The following is a 17,762-nucleotide window of genomic DNA, read 5'->3' on the forward strand; positions in this document are numbered from 1 at the left end:
TTTTGGCTCAAAGCAACTCTCTGAAAGTCCCTCTGCTCTCTACCCTCAAGCCTTCACAGCAATACCTTAAATTACTCATACTACAGGGATTTACTGTAATGGTTTTCACTGAAGGGAAGTGTGCCATAATGCTGACATTAGGACAATGTAATGCACTTTCCAGGTACAGGTTGCAATCACAGTGGGTCAGATGCTCAGCCTGAACAAATTAGTCTGTTATTGAAGTCAGTATTCAAATAATGACTCTGAATGAGAAGCGCAACTGTGCCCAAAGCAAGCAGGCAGAAATTTCCGTTTGTGTCACACAGCTGATAAACTTAGAATTACTCCAGTTTATACCAGTGAATGACATGTCTCCATATAATTAATAACAACTGGTACATATTAACTTCATCAACCTGTATAATTATAGAAGGGGGAATAAGATACAAAGAAGGACACAAGCTGCCAGGTTATTACGCCATGACTCACCCCGAGTAGGGCCCTATTCTGTGAACAATTCCATTAACTTCAATGGGACTACACCTAGTATGGGACATGCACAGGATTCAGGCCTTTACAGCCAAAGTACTAACATTCATGACAGAGCTGAATAGTAGCAGTACTTGGCTGCTGCTCTGGACAAGTTATGTAATGGACTCTTTCACCTTCCAAACAGTAGTTGCTACATCAGACAAGAAACTGAGTTTGATAGACAAATCATCTGCCTTGGTAAGTCAAATCTTGTGTTCCTGTGCATTATATTGATTACTGTTGTGACAGTAGTTTGAAGGGTCTAAAGCTCACAGAACCATTTCTGCATTTCACTACCTCACCCCAATCTTCTTATAGCAAGGTCACACATGGTATCTCCTTAGCAATTAAGTAAGTGAGATTATTTTCATCTTAATCAGTGCTTCAAGAGCATCTATTTTGTTGTCATAGCTTTGGTTGATAATTATTGTAGATTTTAGAAAGTATCTGTAGATTTCTTTATATTAAATTTGGAAGACTTATTTACAGTGCCTATTTACTGATGTTTTATGTCTTAAACAGAAATAACTGTTTCCCGCTCATGCCCTTATTATTTTTGTTTAAAAAATTGACTGGCTTCTAGTAGTTCTCCATAAACTGTAAAATTCCCAGGATTAACATGTCATCATAGAAGATATTCAAGGTAAGATCAAAATTGAAGAATCAGTTTTTACAGTTAAAGTATAAGCCGAGATCCTTCCTGGTGTATGTCAGTCAGTGACATTGGAAGAAGCTAGTTATGTGAATTTTCCAGCTTTAAAAACAGACGGCCAGCCAAAATAAATAAATAAATAAATAAAAGAATACTTATTTGGAACATTATTGCTGAAATTTTCATTTACTACTCTATTCATTAATTATAAAGTGGGCAAGAGAAATGGAGTGATCTGATTATCTAATGAGCATTCCCATTCCTGTATAATCAGTACCATTCACGGCTCTGAAGGTGGAAGCAGCAAGCAGTGCTGATTACACTCACAGTTCAGAACCTCATTACTTAATTAACAATCTATATATATATATTTTAAAAACCTAACATTTTCTAATTGCAATAGGGTGCAGCAGTGCCATATTCATGTATTATTAATAGAGACATAGTTGTTTTGACAGTACTTGGACTCTGTCCTGAGCTTAATACGCTGGCTATGAATTGATTCAACATAATTCACACACTGTCATATCTTATTGCTAAATTAATTTATCATTTATATGGGGGTAGAAGTTTGGGGGGATTTAGCTGTGTGAGGCCCCATTAATGTCGCTGGGCATCATGCAGCTAAATCCCCTTTACCTTGGTTCAAATATGTACCCTAGAGTATGCAATTCAGTTTGCTGTTATGGTTACATGTATCCCTGTTCCTGATCCTTGTGTGTTAGGGCAATTTTATGTTTTCTGCACTGCAGTATTATTTTAAATGGTTGAGATGATTATATTATAGGTAGAGTAATGGTTCTGTCATCATTTCCATTATAAATGCTGCCTTTCAAGGGTTTATGACTCAACTGTAAAAATTTGCTTCAGGCTGAAACTTGCTGTATAGTATAGAATTTCAGCCAGGAAAGAATTATGTTTGTTTATTTTAATTCATTTATTTCACATAAAATTGGGTTGGCCATTTTTATTAGGTAACTATAGATTCATATGAAGGATGGGGAAAGATTTTAGATGTCTGCTTGCAATTTTTAATCAGGTCTTGGCTTCTAACTAATCTATGGCATAGACCCAAATATTCAAGCACCTTCCATCAAGTACAGAAATCTGACCACATAGAAAATGCCCAACTATCTCTCTGTACATGAAATGTTGAGTACCTACTTACTACTTTTGCACACCTAAGTGAAGATCATTCATGTGCTAATGGCTTAACATGCAAAAATTATATTCCTGTTTCACTAAATATCTGGCTCAATGTCAAGAATCCATTGTGTGCACATGGGTCAGTATCCCTCTTGGTTAAAGCTGGATTAATTCATAAGAACTATAGGTCTTATAGATTTATAAAATCCAGCTCATAGAGCCATGCAATCACTTCACAGAATAAGATTTCATTTTTTTTTTAAAGAGTGAGTTTTTAGCTGTGAAATCAAACTTAGAACAGTGACTCAAGTATAGAAAAAAAGAAAGTCTGCCTTAATCTGAAATAAAAGCTGGTATGAACTGTCTTCATCTCAATAAGGAGTTTTCTCTACAACTCCGTCATCTGGGGACCTTACTATAATACTCCTATGAGAGGACTCTGTGTGAATGTGAGAAAAAGACAAAATGATTAGAACACCCTCCTAAGCACATATGTTCTAGCTTCTGGGATAAAGCATGGGTTGGGACAGGGCGAGAGCTTTGGCTTTCATAGAATCATAGAAAATTAGGGTTGGATGGGACTTCAGCAGGTCATCTAGTCCAGCAGCCCCCTGCTCAAAGCAGGACCATCCCCACCTAGATCATTCCAGCTAAGGCTCTGTATAACCAGGTCTTAAAAACCTCCAAGAATGGAGATTCTGCAACCTGTTCCAGTGCTTTACTACTTTTCTCATGAGACATTTTTTTCTTAATATCCAACCTAAACCTCCCTTTCTTCAGCTTGAGCTCCTTGTTCTGTCATCTGCCACCACTGGGAATAGTTTAGCTCCATCCTCTTTGGAGCCACCCTTCAGGTAGTTAAAGGCTGCCATTAAATCTCCCCTCAGTCTTCTCTTCTCTGAGCTAAGGCTGGTTCCACTCTACCTCTCCTCAGGGCTAGGGACAGCAGTTACACAAACCAGTTTAACTGATCAGAAACTGGCTTTAACCTGTAACAGAACAGAAGCTTAATGCACGTAAACCAGTTTCAAAATGGCTGAAATGCATTTAAGATATACCTGGTTGAATGTAGTATCAGACTTAACTGATTTGGGTCAAACCAGTTTATGAAACTTGTCCCAGACCTTTTCCTGGTTCAAGTTATATCAGAGTCCCCTAGCATCCTGGCATGCTTTGCAGCCCTGGGCTGTGCTGTGCTGTCTGCTCCAGAGAGTAGGTCTCGCCCCTCCCCTCTGCTCCCTGGCTGAAGCAGTGAGGGCTGGCTGACAATGTGGGTGAGGGAGGGGGGTCAACCCTGGTTGGGGATGCAGCCAGGTCTTTCGGGGGTGGGGGACATGATTGCTCCCACCCAGGCAAACACCTCTTCCCCTGCTTAAACTTACTGCTGGTTGTGATTGTGGTCTACAAATCCCAGAGGCACCTGGAAGCACAGAGGAAAAATGATGTGCAACCCTGTAGAGTCCTGCTAATGTGATTTTAGACTGCAAATCCCAAAGATCTCAGGGGCAGCAGGAAGAGGAAGCAAACCCACAGCCCATGCTGGCTATGTGACAGAGAGCTGTGCTCTAGCACCTCTAGCCTCTGGCATGAGCCACCTGAGCATGTGGCTCCATTTCCAGAATCAAAGGTAAATTTTTGTTCACTTCTGTTGCAATTTAATGTATGCAGCTTAGAATAACTTGCAAAGACTGAATCAGTTCAGCCTTGGGCTTTTTGACTGTCTGTAGTTAGCCCAGAAATCATGTATCCCAGTCCCCTAACCATTTTTGTTGCTCTCCACTGGATTCTCTCCAATTTATCTGCATCCTTTCCAAAGGACTTCTTTCCAGGCTTCTTTTCAGCAAACGGGGAGAAAAAAGGACTTTCTCTTGCCGCTTCTGATGGGAAAAGGCTTTGGTGGCACTTGTGGGCAAAAAAAGGGACCCTATGTTTCTATCCAAACTTCTCTTGGAGGGGAACAGGTTCTGAGCCACTGCTGAATGGAAACAAAAAGTTGGAGGTACATGGGAAGAAGTCATATGGTATATTGTACCCTGACATCAGTGCAAAGTTAGATTGACCTCATAGATGCTGGTTGAGTCATAGCAAGCGTACGTTTAACAATGCAATAGGTTATCTCCAAGGATGTTTTATCTTTGATTTATTTATGATGGTACACAAGTTTATGTTTATTATTGTTGATGAATAATTATGTGAGGATTTGCATTTTATGGTTATAGTGATATGTAGCTTTTCTGGAGTTTTCATCATTCTGCAGTAACACAACTCCACATCTCAAGTTGCTCCCTTCGTCTGAGGGATAGAGGAGACAAGCACATTTAAAATGTTTGTGGTTTGTTCATTGATCTTCGAGAGACCATAATTAGGTGAAAAAGCAGTATTTATAAGAACTGGACGATTACATGTGACCCTCAGTGCTAGGGTAGTCTATGTTTGTTGATTCTTGTCTTGATACAGCAAGCATAAAATTTAAATCAGAAGAATTCAGTGAAGTTGTTGGTTTGCTATGTATTCATTAATACAACGTAAAATTTTGAGTGGGTGTGAAACCAGCATATTACCATAATAAAATTCATCATTATTCTCTGTAGTCCTCATGTTAAAGACTACCTTGATATAAATATATCCATACTTTGGGTGGTTTGGATGTGGACTTAGGCATGAATCATAAAGACGAGGTCATGATCCAGCTCCAAAAGGGATTGAATCAAAAATCACATCTCCAACTATGTCAAAGTTAGGGTTGTTCACAATCCAGATTCCGCTTTGTAATTCAGATGAATTATACCTCATTAGATTTGAGACCTTGGAGTGCTGTGACCCAGATCAAGGTGCCCCTGAGTGGCTGTAGCATTGGGCCATTTATTGTACTGCCATTTACTAAAAAGCAGGGAAAACTTTAAATGTATACAGCAACATCATTCATGCCCCCGTTGTACGTTAAACAAAAATATTACCTGAGCTTTAGACATAAATAGCAGATCAATATCCTGCCACAAATCTTATACCAAGAAACAAACAAACATAACGGGTTCGCAGATCTGAAATCTTAATCCTCCTCTGATCACCTAGTTAGAAATTACAATAAAATGGAACTGCCTCAGACAGCTAGGGAACAGAGATACTGTAGAGCTAATGACCCATAACCACAGACTTATTTCACTGTTATGTTGTTCCTTGTATGGTGTTTGGCTAATGAGCTCTAATCTGAATAATGTCTGCATGGTCACTTTTCACAAACTAAAGTGATCATGCCTGCACTCTGGAAAGTATCTGCCTTCTGTCTCCTGAATGGAACGCCCACAGTAAACACGGATCCCTCAAGTTCTAATGCTCTGTTTATTCCTTCTCCCCACATCCTTTCAGATATTAAAATGTAGAAAAATGAGCTCTTCCTCCCTCTTCGCTACCCCGCTATCTGTGATCGGTTTTTTAGTCCTCCCCATCAATTGCCTTTCTGGACTAGGCAACCCCTCCCATGGACCCAGCAATGCCCTTAACAGACCTGGACCTACCTTCCCTACCAATCCCACCAGCACCTCCTGCCCCTCCATCCCCTCCAAGTTACTAACACTTGCATTTGCCACTCCCAGGTTAGGTTTAGGCAGCTGGATATTCTGAAAAACTGACCAAGTTTAAAGTAAGCTGCTTAGACCTAAACTGCAGGCAAAAAAAGTCTTGTTTGCTTCCAAAGAGTGCGCGCAGACTATGGGAGTGAGAACAGATGCATGTTTTTTCTCTAAGGCTGCCAACTCCTTTGCTGGCCTGCATACTTCCTGAAGTCTTTCTCCTCTGTTGCCATGGATTGCAGGCATGGTGAGGTAGAGTTACTTGGTTCCTTCCTGTCTGGTGTAGGACCCATCCATCATGTCACAGTCTAATTACTGTCACATTTTATCACTTAACTTACTGCTTTTTAGAGTAGCTGAAACTGTTCATTCTCAGACTGAAATTAGAACCTAATACTTAAAAAAAATACTTTTAAAGCTATGCTATATTAGTGTAAATGAAAAAAAAATCCAAGGAAAAAGATAAATCCTATGCTATCATTACAACTGAATCCACAGAGACACCTGCCCTTTGGAAAAGTACAAATAAACAAAACTTGAAAACTTTCCCCTGCAATCTTACAATTAGAGTTGATCAAGAAAAAAAATACAATATCTGTAAAATTATCCAGTTAAAAAAAATTATAATTTTTTCTTTTAAAAAAAAAAACAAACACCTGAAAACTTATAATTTGGGGCATCTTACCATTTTGCCCTTACTTTCTTTTGTCATTTTGCCATTAAAAAAATGAACAAGAGGATAAAAGGAGAGAAAATTGAAAAGAGAAAATTAAAAACCAAGACTAATTGCTTGTTTTCTATTTTAGTTGTACAACGTCCAGATAAAAATAAAAAAAGAGAAAAATTTCACAAGTGTGATTTCATTTTAAAAAGAAAACTCTCTGGCTCAGAAAAATTTAACCAGCTCTACATGTAATTGACAGCAGAATTTTAAACATTCATCAATCGATTCCATCAAGAGTGGAACACGTCCCTAGATTTGAGTGGGTAAGTTCTAGTCTGTGCAAACATTACCTTCAATCCACAGAGCTATGCATCATATCCCATTTTTCACTGTTCCTGTCTCCTACCACCAACATAAAGATAAAGCTATCCACCTGTCTTCCCAGGTATGGATAAGTATATGCATAAATGCACACTCATATTTTTAAGCTACATTTATTTCAGCTGAAATGCTAGCAAATTTAGCAACTTCCGTCAGACTTAGATCAAATGTAAGAAAGAAAAATATGAAAAAAGATATGACAAAATGTTAATTGATTGTTGGTACCAGTTTTTTGGCAGTTTGTAATGTTAATTGACCAGTCCTATAGGACTTCTATTAGAAAGATGCTAAGATGCTTCTGTTAGGAAGATTTAATTCAACATAACAATAGTACTAATGCTATATCTAATTAAATGTTTTAATTGAACAAAAAATAAGAAACTAATGTTTAATTCCCTGCAATGCCAACAAACAGAAGCTAAGATGGCCACTGAGGCACAAGCATGGCTATAGAGTGATGGTGTTTTTTGACCATGGTGATGGGAGTATGTAATGTTGTTGAATTAGAGCTGGGTAGAACTACAGGCATACCTCATTTTATTGCGCTTCGCTTTATTGCGCTTCGCAGATATTGCGTTTTTTACAAATTGAAAGTTTGTGGCAACCCTGCATTGAGCAAGTCTATTGGCGCCATTTTTCCATCGGTTAGCATTTTTTAGCTATAAAGTATTTTTTTAATTAAGGTCTGTACATTGTTTTTTTTAGACATAATGCTATTGCACACTTAATAGACTACAGTATAGTGTAAACATAACTTTTATATGCACTGGGAAACCAAAAAGTTCGTGTGACTCGCTTTATTGCGATATTCGCTTTATTGCGGTGGTCTGGAACCGAACCCGCAATATCTCCGAGGTATGCCTGTACTTGTTATTAAAATCAGTAGCTGATGAATGAAAAGTATGACTGGTTTTAGCAACAAATTTGTGATAGAATTACTTCTACCAGCAGTACGTTTTCAAAAGAAGCTTGACATACTTATTGAGCCCATAATTTTCAGAGTTTGTGTTTTGTGATCTGTCATACGCATCCTGACTGGCTTTGCCTATTCTGAACATTGACACACTGGCCAATATTACAATTTTTTGCACTCAGTGCCCATCAGTGCCAACGCAGAAGAACTTTGTTATGATCTATGTATTTATTAGATATATGTACCACCCTCCCAGGCAAAAACTCAGGGCAGATTACAGGACAGTGCAAACTTAATGAACAAGAAAAAACAGAACAGGAGAAACAAAAGTAACTTATGAAGGTCAATAGAGTATTAAAATAAAACAACAGCCTGCTTAAAGAATATCTATTAAGGGATTATATTGACCCTAGTGATAAAGTCAAGATTGCTTTTTAGGACTCAGGTGAATACAACTCATCCACTCTAGACCCTCAGTTCAAACCAATTCACTGCTAGGCATCCACATTTCCATTGAAACCACTGAGAACTGAAGATGCTTCATACCTAGTAGAATTGAGTTCCTGTACTTTAACAGACAGATAACACTGATTTTCTTCAGCTGATTTCAAAATTACTCCTGATATTGGTACTCTATGTGCACAGGATTTATCATATTAGTGAATGTTAAAAGGAAGTTACAAAGTTGGCAGGGTAGAAGGTGCTACAGAGACTGTCCAAACAAGGGTGGTTACATAGTATGAGATAGGTGGGGGGAGAATGCAACAAGATGACATAGGAGGCATGTCGCCTGCTTAGCCTGGGGGTGGGGTGGGATGGGGGATAGGGAAGCTAAAGGTGCTTCATCTTAATTGCCAAAAAGCAATAGAGACAAAGGAGTGGAATGGCAAATGAATGATAAAGAATGGTGAGTAAAAGAGAGAGAATATAAGGGCAATGGGGAGAGAAGAGGAAGAGGTAGAAAGGTTCTTAAAGGGAGAGGAGAAAAGAGTGAAATCAAGGCTAGTGTCCTATCTTAACAAGGGCTCTGAGTTACACACAACCCTTCTTCCAATTACACCAAAAAATCAAATATAACGTTATTCACCTCCCCTGAACCTTTCCACAGAGATCCTAATTGTAGTGGTTGAAAATCCAATGTTTTCTAGAGGCTGATTAGGCCTCCATCCCTCCAGTCATTATTCCATCTTATTTCTTGTAACTCACTTTGATTATTTATGCAAGTACCATTTTTACTTCTGGCTACACATTCTTGAATATATCCCTCCAGCTTAGGTTCATCTTAGTTCATAGATGAGGAAATCCTTCACTATCTATTTCAAAGGGACATACTAGTAGCTAGGGCTATTATTTTTCTTTTTGACATTGAGACATATCTTTCTTTAGTCCACTAGCCCCCAGCAGAGGCTTTGGAAGAGGTGAGGAGATGAAAAGCCAATGAGATAAATAAAATGCAAGCTGAAGGTGAAATGAATCCATGGGTAGTTGCTGGCCAAATAACTGAAGAAATTAGGTTGTTGAATTACCACTGACAGGATGGCTACTTGTGAGGAGGTCACATGTTAGGTAAACAATTTGCCCAAGCAAAAGAGAAAGACAACTTCTTTACACATCCAGAGGCACTTACGTAGTTTACTCTGAAAGAACACTGTGCTCCTAGGGGAGAGCCCTATGTTGGGCAGATATGAATTTCACTACCTAAAGGTGCTGCTTTGGAGCATATCAGTAGGTAGATGGGACAAATAGCTATCCTTTATTAAATGTGAAAATTTTACAGTTTGCATCTAAATGAGCTAAATACACAATGAAAGCAAAGCTACATTAAACCATTGAAATGTGCTTTCTCTCATCTCTTATGAGGTTTATGTTTATTAAAAAACAAAACAATCTTCTCTCACTTGCTATTACCCTCAAAACTCCCTCAAAACCACAGGCCATCAACATATTTAGAGTTTCTGACAGCTTCCTAATCTCAATTTATACAAAATATCTCCTTCGCCCTGTCCTGGGGACTCCACACACCCCAGGGACTAGGAGATTACAGTCATGCCCCATGGCTGCTAGGATCCAACAGCTGCAGGACTGTGAGTCCTAGCAGCTGTGGGGTACTGCCAGGACCCAATATTGGCAGTTGCCAATGTGGACAGTCCCCTCAGTTGTGAGACTTCCAGACCCAGCTGTTCATAGTACATGACTGCAGTCAGCTGACAAGGCATCCAGCCACAAGGGACGCCATGTTACATGTGCAAATTAAAGCTGGATATCAAACAGCTATAAAGTTAGAAGTACACACTTCTGGGGTTTACCTTTATAGTTAGTTGGAGCTTTTTATGGCAGTTAATTGTGCAGTTAACCAGCTATTTGTGCAATACCGTAATGTGTAGAGGAGGCCTGAGTTGCTTGATGCTTCCCGTGATAATGCCATATTTTCAGTTACTTAAAATTCGTCATATATTAACTGTTCATGCTGAAACTTTCCATATTGGACATATACTTCAGGCTACGATGGTTTGAAGAACATCAGCCATGTATGGAATTTAAGACCAAGGAAAACATATTTTTGTACCCATTTGGTGACTTTCTTTGCTCTGGTATTCTCTTTATTTTGGATCAGGGGCCTTAGAATTTCATTATCATCAACAATCCCTCACAGTCGAGGGTCATTGTCTTCTATGATTGTCCTGTCTGTTGGTCCAAAGATCGCTGATGAGGCCTACCTCATCAACAAACTCTGCTACAGCTTGGACACATGTTTCTGTGTGTGGGTGTGGGGGGGTGGCTTTTGGTCCTTGGACTGGTCCATGACACATTGTTTCTGCTGCTCCCACTTTTTCATCTCCTGTTGTCTTCCAAAGTACTGAGATCCATACAGCAAGCTCTTCCTCCATTTGGGGAGGTCCTGCGTGATAGTCTCTTATGTGTTTACCTGAATGTTGCACTTTTTAAAGCTGGCCTTAAGGATGTTCTTGAAGTGCTTTCTCTGCCCTTCTCTTGAGCATAAACCTTGGCTGGGCTGGGAGAATAGAACTTGCTTTAGGGGTCTGGAGTCGGACATCTAGATGACAAAAATAGGCCAACAATGTTGTTGGATAGTTCCCTTTGGGGTCAGGCCAACTCCCAGGATCTCAGAATTGCTCTGCTAGACAGGAGGGTGCAATGTACAACTGCACATATACAAACACAGAACTCAATTAGGTGCATACAGACACACAGTCAATTACTAGCCTAGGCTTATGCACACCTGTCACCAGTTCAAACACCTACTCAGACTATACAGACCAAAAATTAGACCAGAATCAATTATCAATACCTGCACACCCAATACACATGCATGGATCACTAATTTGTATATAATGCACACAGTGACATATATGTATATCAGTTCACATACATACCATTCACTTACACGTACACACAGGTGAGTTCCTAACTTGGGTGTTGTGATGTGTATGTATGTATGTGCTTGGTGTACTTGGGATACCTGGGAAAGGTTAAGGTAAGAAAGTGGAAGTGTAGGGAGTGAAAGTTGCCGGGACTCGGATTTGAACCAGTTGACCAGGGAGAGCTGGGCTGAAGGCTTGGGGGTTACTTTAGGTTAATTGACATTAAGTGATTAAAGGACAACACCTAAAGCCTGCAGAACAGGGGAGTGATGCTGGAGAGAGGAGCTGGCACAGAGGCTGGGACTGAAGCCGGAGCTACAGGGGAGCCAAAAGGTAAGCAGGGAGAGGGAAACTGGGACAGAGGGTGCAGGGGAGCTAGAGAAGGTATGCAGGAAACTGGGGGCTGGCTCCGGGAACCAGCTGTGGGGAAGTTGGTGGCAGGCCAGAGGACTGTGGGGGGAGAAGGGGCAGCTAGCGAGGGTGTAGGGGAAAGCTGGAGAAGACAGAGGGAAGGGGGGCAGGAAAGGTTGGGAACAGAAGGTGGAGAGAGAGAGAAAGATAAGGAGCGGGGAGAGGCAGCAGGAGGCAGAAATGAGCAGGGCTGAGAGGCTAACAGTGGCAGGAAGAGCTGTGGAGAGACACAGGAAGGAGGCAGTGGACTGCAGAAATGGGGCCAGGAGGCTAGAAGTGGCAAAAATGGTGGGAAGGGCTGCAGGTAAGATGCTGGAAGAAGGTGGTGGATGGCAGGAATGGGACTGAGAGACAGCAGAAAGCAACAGGGCCAAGAGACTGCAGCAGGGGAGCAGAGAAGGGACAGAGAGGAGCTGAGAGGTGGCAGGAAAAGCGGGTGGGAAGCTGAGAGAGAGAGACAGAGATTGGAATTTAAGATGGGGAAGGGACCGGGGCTCAGTAAAATACAACTCAACTTGGGGTTATTGAACAGGGGAGGTGGTGACAATATCTTATTAGCACAATGGCAGCAGGGGTTAAAGAGGCTTGGTGCAGGGGCTGAAGTCTGGGAGGAGAGCGAGAGAGTCCAAATTGGAGGAGGAAATGTGCAGGTGATATCTACCTATCCCAGGCTGAAAGTTGGTCCTCGATGGCCAGTTGGGGTCTCTTTCAGCTTGGTGTTGTCCAGAAGGGGTCACCAGCAGGGCCCCTGGGGTGGATAGGCAGTGTGATGTGGAGCTGGTCTGGTTCAGATAGAAATGGTGTTCCCACGGGGTCTGTCTTCACTGCCCCTTTTTACAGGGGCAGACCTTGTGTGACCCTATTGACAGAAGGCATGCCCAAGCAAGGGTTAGCCCCTGGTGTACTGAGCATGTATGCTCCATGCTGGGATGTGCAATTTTGGGTGTCTGTAATGGTGGGGTACAATGGTAGAGTTGCTGGTTCTACAGGGTCTTTTGTCTTTCAAATGCTGGGTTTTTGTCTCTGTTCTTGGGTGAGATCTGTGGTTCCTGGATGAATCAATGTGAGGTAAATAGCCTGATTGTTACAGGCCATTCAGTAGAGGCCTGCTACCATTGTATTTCAATCATTCCCAATCACTCCCATTCATCTGGGAACCAATTTACGTAGGAGGGGTAGACATGAGTCACAGTTACAACACAGGGGGTGTCCAGGCAAAGGACACAAGATGGAGGCTTGACATACAAAATGAAAACTTGACATTACCTTGGTTCACTTACAAACACAGGCCTAAACCATACAATATCCCTATGAAACAATAAAAATCAATAGGAAAATGATATTAATACATTATACAACAGTAAAAATCAATACAACCCTAGCATAACGCTATTTACAATATATAAAAAAAAAGGGGCTTGTCATATAAGAACTTAACTTACCTAATACTACTAAGTACTTATAAGGGATAGAGAGGTCAGAAAGAAAGTTAGAAATGGTTAGGGAAGGGGAGGGAATGCATTTTTTTTTAAAGAAAAACTGAGGGGTTTTGCTACAGGGTGATCATTGCCTCAATGCTTGTGGTGTTTGCTTGTGAGAGGGTGCTAATGTTGGTGCATCTGCCTACCCACTGGATTTGAAGGACCTTCTACAGGCAGCATTGATGATACTTTTCTGCAGATGTGAGATGACTCCTGTATATTGTCCATGTCTCAGCTTCATATGCTAAGGTGGCAAGACCATGAGCTGGGTTTTAGAGTCCATGTCATGATCTTTGAACACCTGTTTCCTCAGTGTCTGAAGGATGCATTTGCACATTTGAGGCGATGTTAGATTTATTCATCAATGTTAGCCTCTGCGAGAGATGGCTTCTAAGGTATAGGAAATACTTAGTGTTCTCCAGTGTCTCACTGTGAATCTGAATTACCAGAACTGGGAACTGCTTATTAAGAGCTTGTTCATGGAAGACCTTAGTCTTCTGAATGTTAAGCATCATTCTCATGCTCTTGTATGCCTTGGTAAAGATGTTGATGGTTGCCTGAAAGTCTGCTTCCAAGTGAGCACATTCTATAGCATCATCAGCACACTGGAGCTCAATGATTGAGGGTTAGGGTGGTCTTTGTTCTGGCCTGGAGTTGGCTTAGATTAAACAACTTACCATCCATTAGGTAGTTTAGCTCTATTCTGACTGGATTCTTGTTGGAGGTCAAATTTGGCATTGTGGTAATGAATATCAAGAAGACTGTTGAAGCAATGATTCAGCCTTGCTTAACTCTTGTCTTAACCTCAAAGGGATGTGTGATAAATCCATTCTTGAGAACCACCACTTACATCTAGGCATGGAGCAGGCAAAGACTGGTGATGAATTTTGGTGGGCACCCATACTTCAGAAGGATCCTCCATAGTGCTTTTTGATTGATGATCAAAGGCTTTTGAGAGGTCAAAGAAGGTCATGTAGACAGGTATATGTTGTTTCCAGCATTTTTCCTGCAGGTGGTAAGCAGTGAAAATCCTATCAGGTGAACAGCAAAGTGATCCATCTGTAATTTTTACGGTCAGACTTTTTTCTTTCTTGAAGATTATGATCATGGCATCCCTGAAATAATCGGGGATTCCCTCATCATTCTAGACCTTAAGATGAGGGAATGGAGCTATGATGGGACCTTCTCCCTATAGCACAAATATTTCTGCATGGTTTCCATCAGCTCCAAATGCCTTGTTTTTCATCCAGTTGATGGCTTTCCTCACCTTACCAATAGTTGGAAGGACTCTGAGATTGTCTCTGGGTGTTGTGGAATGGAGTTAAGAATTCTCTCATCAAGAAAAATGTTGCAATCAAAAAGGTCTTCAAAATGCTCTTCCCAACAGGAATTGCTGGCTCCTCTTTCCTTGATTAGGTCTCCTTAGTCCTTAGGTCTCAAGGGGGTTTGGCCTCTGAGTGCTCAGACCATAGATGAATTTCGTGGCACTGAAAAACCAAGAGTATCATAGATGTCAGTGAGATGTTGAATCTCCTTCACCTTGTCTCCCCACCATCTGTTCTTCATATTGTAGGACCTCCTTTGGCCCTATGCCTGGGTGTATTGGTGATTCAACTTCTTTTGCTCGGAGTTGATGTCATTCTGCCAAATACAAAAAGCCTTGCATTTTTCATTCATTAGCTCTTGGATCTCACCAGGGTGACTGTGTTAGATGTGCCTTTTTCTACCCCTGTGAAAATTTTCCCTATACCGTCACTTTGCATGTCCTCTACAGAGGTAATGGAACTAAGAGGCAACAGAGATATGGAACATGTTGGGGGGTTACTAAAGGCCACATGGGAGAAATATTAAATGAGGAGTTGAAGGAAGCACTTGAATTTGCTCACCAAGAATGCTGTAGACAGGGAATTTGAAGGATTGGAGTGCTAGGCAAGGGAAAACTAGGTATTAATAACAGGCAAGGAGACTAGGACTGGGGAGTTCATGGGGACTGAAGAAGTATCCTGTCCTCTATTTGAGAGGAGAGAGGGAGGAGTGGGGAAGCAGGGAGACACTTTGTCCAAAAAAGATAGGAATCGGAAACAGGAGTATGAGAAGTGGAACTGGAGGCTGTTAACTGTCACGTGAGCCAAGCAGGACTAGGGAAGTAACCAGGAGTACTGAAGAGACAAGACTGAGAGAAAAACAGGTCAAAGAGGATGGAGGTGAAGTTGTTAAATAAGGAACCAGTAGACAGAAAAGTCTGCATTTGTGAGAGCCTACAATCCTTTACAGGCTGGAATGGAATACAAGACCCCTTAGTCTCACTGTTGCTTTGCTGTCAGCAGATATTTGTGAAACCCACTGGTAGACCGTCTCTCAGCTCCTCTTAGTGTTAATCCATATTGAGAACGGCAGCCTACTGCTGCTAACAGGGTACTTTGTTGGCTCAGGTAGCAAAAGCCTGCAGTGGATCCAAAGGTTTTGGCTGTGCAAATTATTTCTATAGTTGTCAATATGATAACACATGATGGGCTTTCCTTCTTAACAGCTTTTTTAAAACAACTTTATTGTTGTTTGCAATTTTAGAAGTTAAATATTTGAATTGCAAAGTTTACACCCACAGTAAAGAAATGCCTGAATTAAGGTTATCTTACATTCATTTACCTCTGTGTTTCCTGTATAGATACTAATTTACAATCTTTAATTATGTGAGGACATGCTACTTTTTCCTTCTGTCTCTGAGTGCCCAAATGGACCTGATGACATATATATCTTCACTACAATTGTCTGTTTTTGTTGCTGTAAGTTGAAAGGTGTAAAATAAGGAGGGGCTGTAGGAAGAGAAAAATTTCCTCTGGTAAAGGTAGTTGAATGCCACCCTGAAGAACTGAACTCTCTCCTTGTCTTTAACTCAGAGCTCCTATGACCTTTTAGAAAAATCGTTTAAATCACACTTTTGTTTTTAGAAATGTCCTCTAATTTCCTGGTTTTCAAACTGATACCCTAGGGCATGATTTCAGATCTGTTCACAGCTGCAACTAAAGTCAGTGAGTATTTGAATATGATCCAATCCCAGGTGTCTCCAATTGGGCATTCAAGGCTTGTGGATACTTTTGTCCTTAATCTCTTTATCCTGCAATTCTCTGGCTGTAAAATGGAGATGATCCTCACCTTGTCAGGATAATATGGAAACAAATTTAATGTTAATTAAGCAAAAAGATACTATAGTGAAGACTATCAAAAGGAAACGAATAATCCTGTATTTTCAGGAAAGGTTCTGAATAATTGATAAAGTGACAGTAAGACCCACATTAAAAAAAAAAAGCCCTATGGCACTGAACTGTAGCAAAATACTCAGTCCTAAGTGGGGCACTTTGTCTCCATGTAAAGAGCATAAGGGGAATTCATTGCCTCAGAATGGGACCAAATGTGGCAGGGTACCTGTGGTACCTGCCACTTTAAGGGCTCAAGCAAGCAGCAGAGCAGCCTGCAGGCAACAGCAGATCTGATCAGGAAGTCACATGGCAACCAGGAGGCCAGGCCCAGGGAGCGGGGTCAGCAGTTGAAACTGGGGAGCTGAAGGGTGTACATCCCTCAGCTGGAGTATTGCTGCTCCCAGAACTCCTGGAGATCAGGCTGAGAACTATGGGGATGGAGGGAGTCCCTGGTCTTGGGGCATGACCTGAAACTACACCCTGCTGGGGTTGGATGGGGTGCTGGAGCTGCTTGTGGTGGGCCAGTCTCCAGGAAATGCCACACCTGTGCATACCCCAAGGTGAGTACGGGGCACTGGAAAGCCTCAGCTCCCATGACCCGGTGGGTTACCCTGTAGACAGGTCTGGGGCCTAGGCATGTCAACAGACACCTGAGGCCTGAATGGGCTGGATGCCGAGTTTGGGATGCCTGAGGCCAGAGAGGGGTGGGGCTGGAGTCAGCCCAGAGTATGGGACATTAGACTTGATGCCTTGATTTAAGTAGGGCCTAAATTGGGTGTCCTGAAGGTATGCGGGGTCAGTACTGAAAGTGAAAGAGAGGAAGCCTGAAGGGCTGTATGGAATTGGGCCAAAGGAGCCTAAAGGGCCATACTGAGTAGGGCAGTGTGACTGTGGCCCAAGAAAAGGGGCAGAGTGAGTGTGGCCCTGCTAGGGGCAGTATGAAAGAGGCTCAGCACAGAACTGAGTTTGGCCCAATAAGGGGCCAAGAGAATGAATTGTCACCTGTAAGTGATGCCATCTGTGAGGCATGAGACATGGTGTAGGGGTGATATGGTGTATTGCACCCTTGGCATCAGGGCATTAAATGAGCAGCCTCCCACCTGGAAACAACTTGCTTAATTTCCAACAAAGGTGTGGCGGGTTTCATAGTTGCATAGTTTCTAGGGTCGGAAGGCACCTGAGCAGATAACTGAATCTGACCCCCACGTGTGCTTGGATCCCTCCTCTTCTCCCTGCTCCTGGCTCCTGGGTCAAGGTGGGTGGACTGCCCTAGACAGGTGGGTGGGCCAAAGTAGTGACTGGCCCAGAGATCACACCAAACAAGAACAGTCAGCTTGCTTTGCAGTTATTGATGATCAGCATATTGAGTGAAGGACTGCCTAGAGCTAAGCAAGTGAATTAATGACTTTGGATTAACGACTGGGAGCTCTCTATTGAAAGTAAGGGCTTAAG

At 41.7% G+C, this 17,762-nt stretch overlaps 1 pseudogene; it reads left to right on the top strand.

Annotated features, from left to right (window-relative positions):
- The first annotated feature begins 537 nt into the window (after nt 1-537).
- LOC149874318 (uncharacterized) overlaps nt 538-17,762 on the top strand; it is a 58,146-nt pseudogene continuing 40,921 nt past the window's right edge.

This window comes from Crocodylus siamensis, chromosome 1, assembly GCF_052110815.1.
Source record: "Crocodylus siamensis isolate JL-2025a chromosome 1, ASM5211081v1, whole genome shotgun sequence".
Taxonomy (NCBI): Eukaryota; Metazoa; Chordata; order Crocodylia; family Crocodylidae; genus Crocodylus; species Crocodylus siamensis.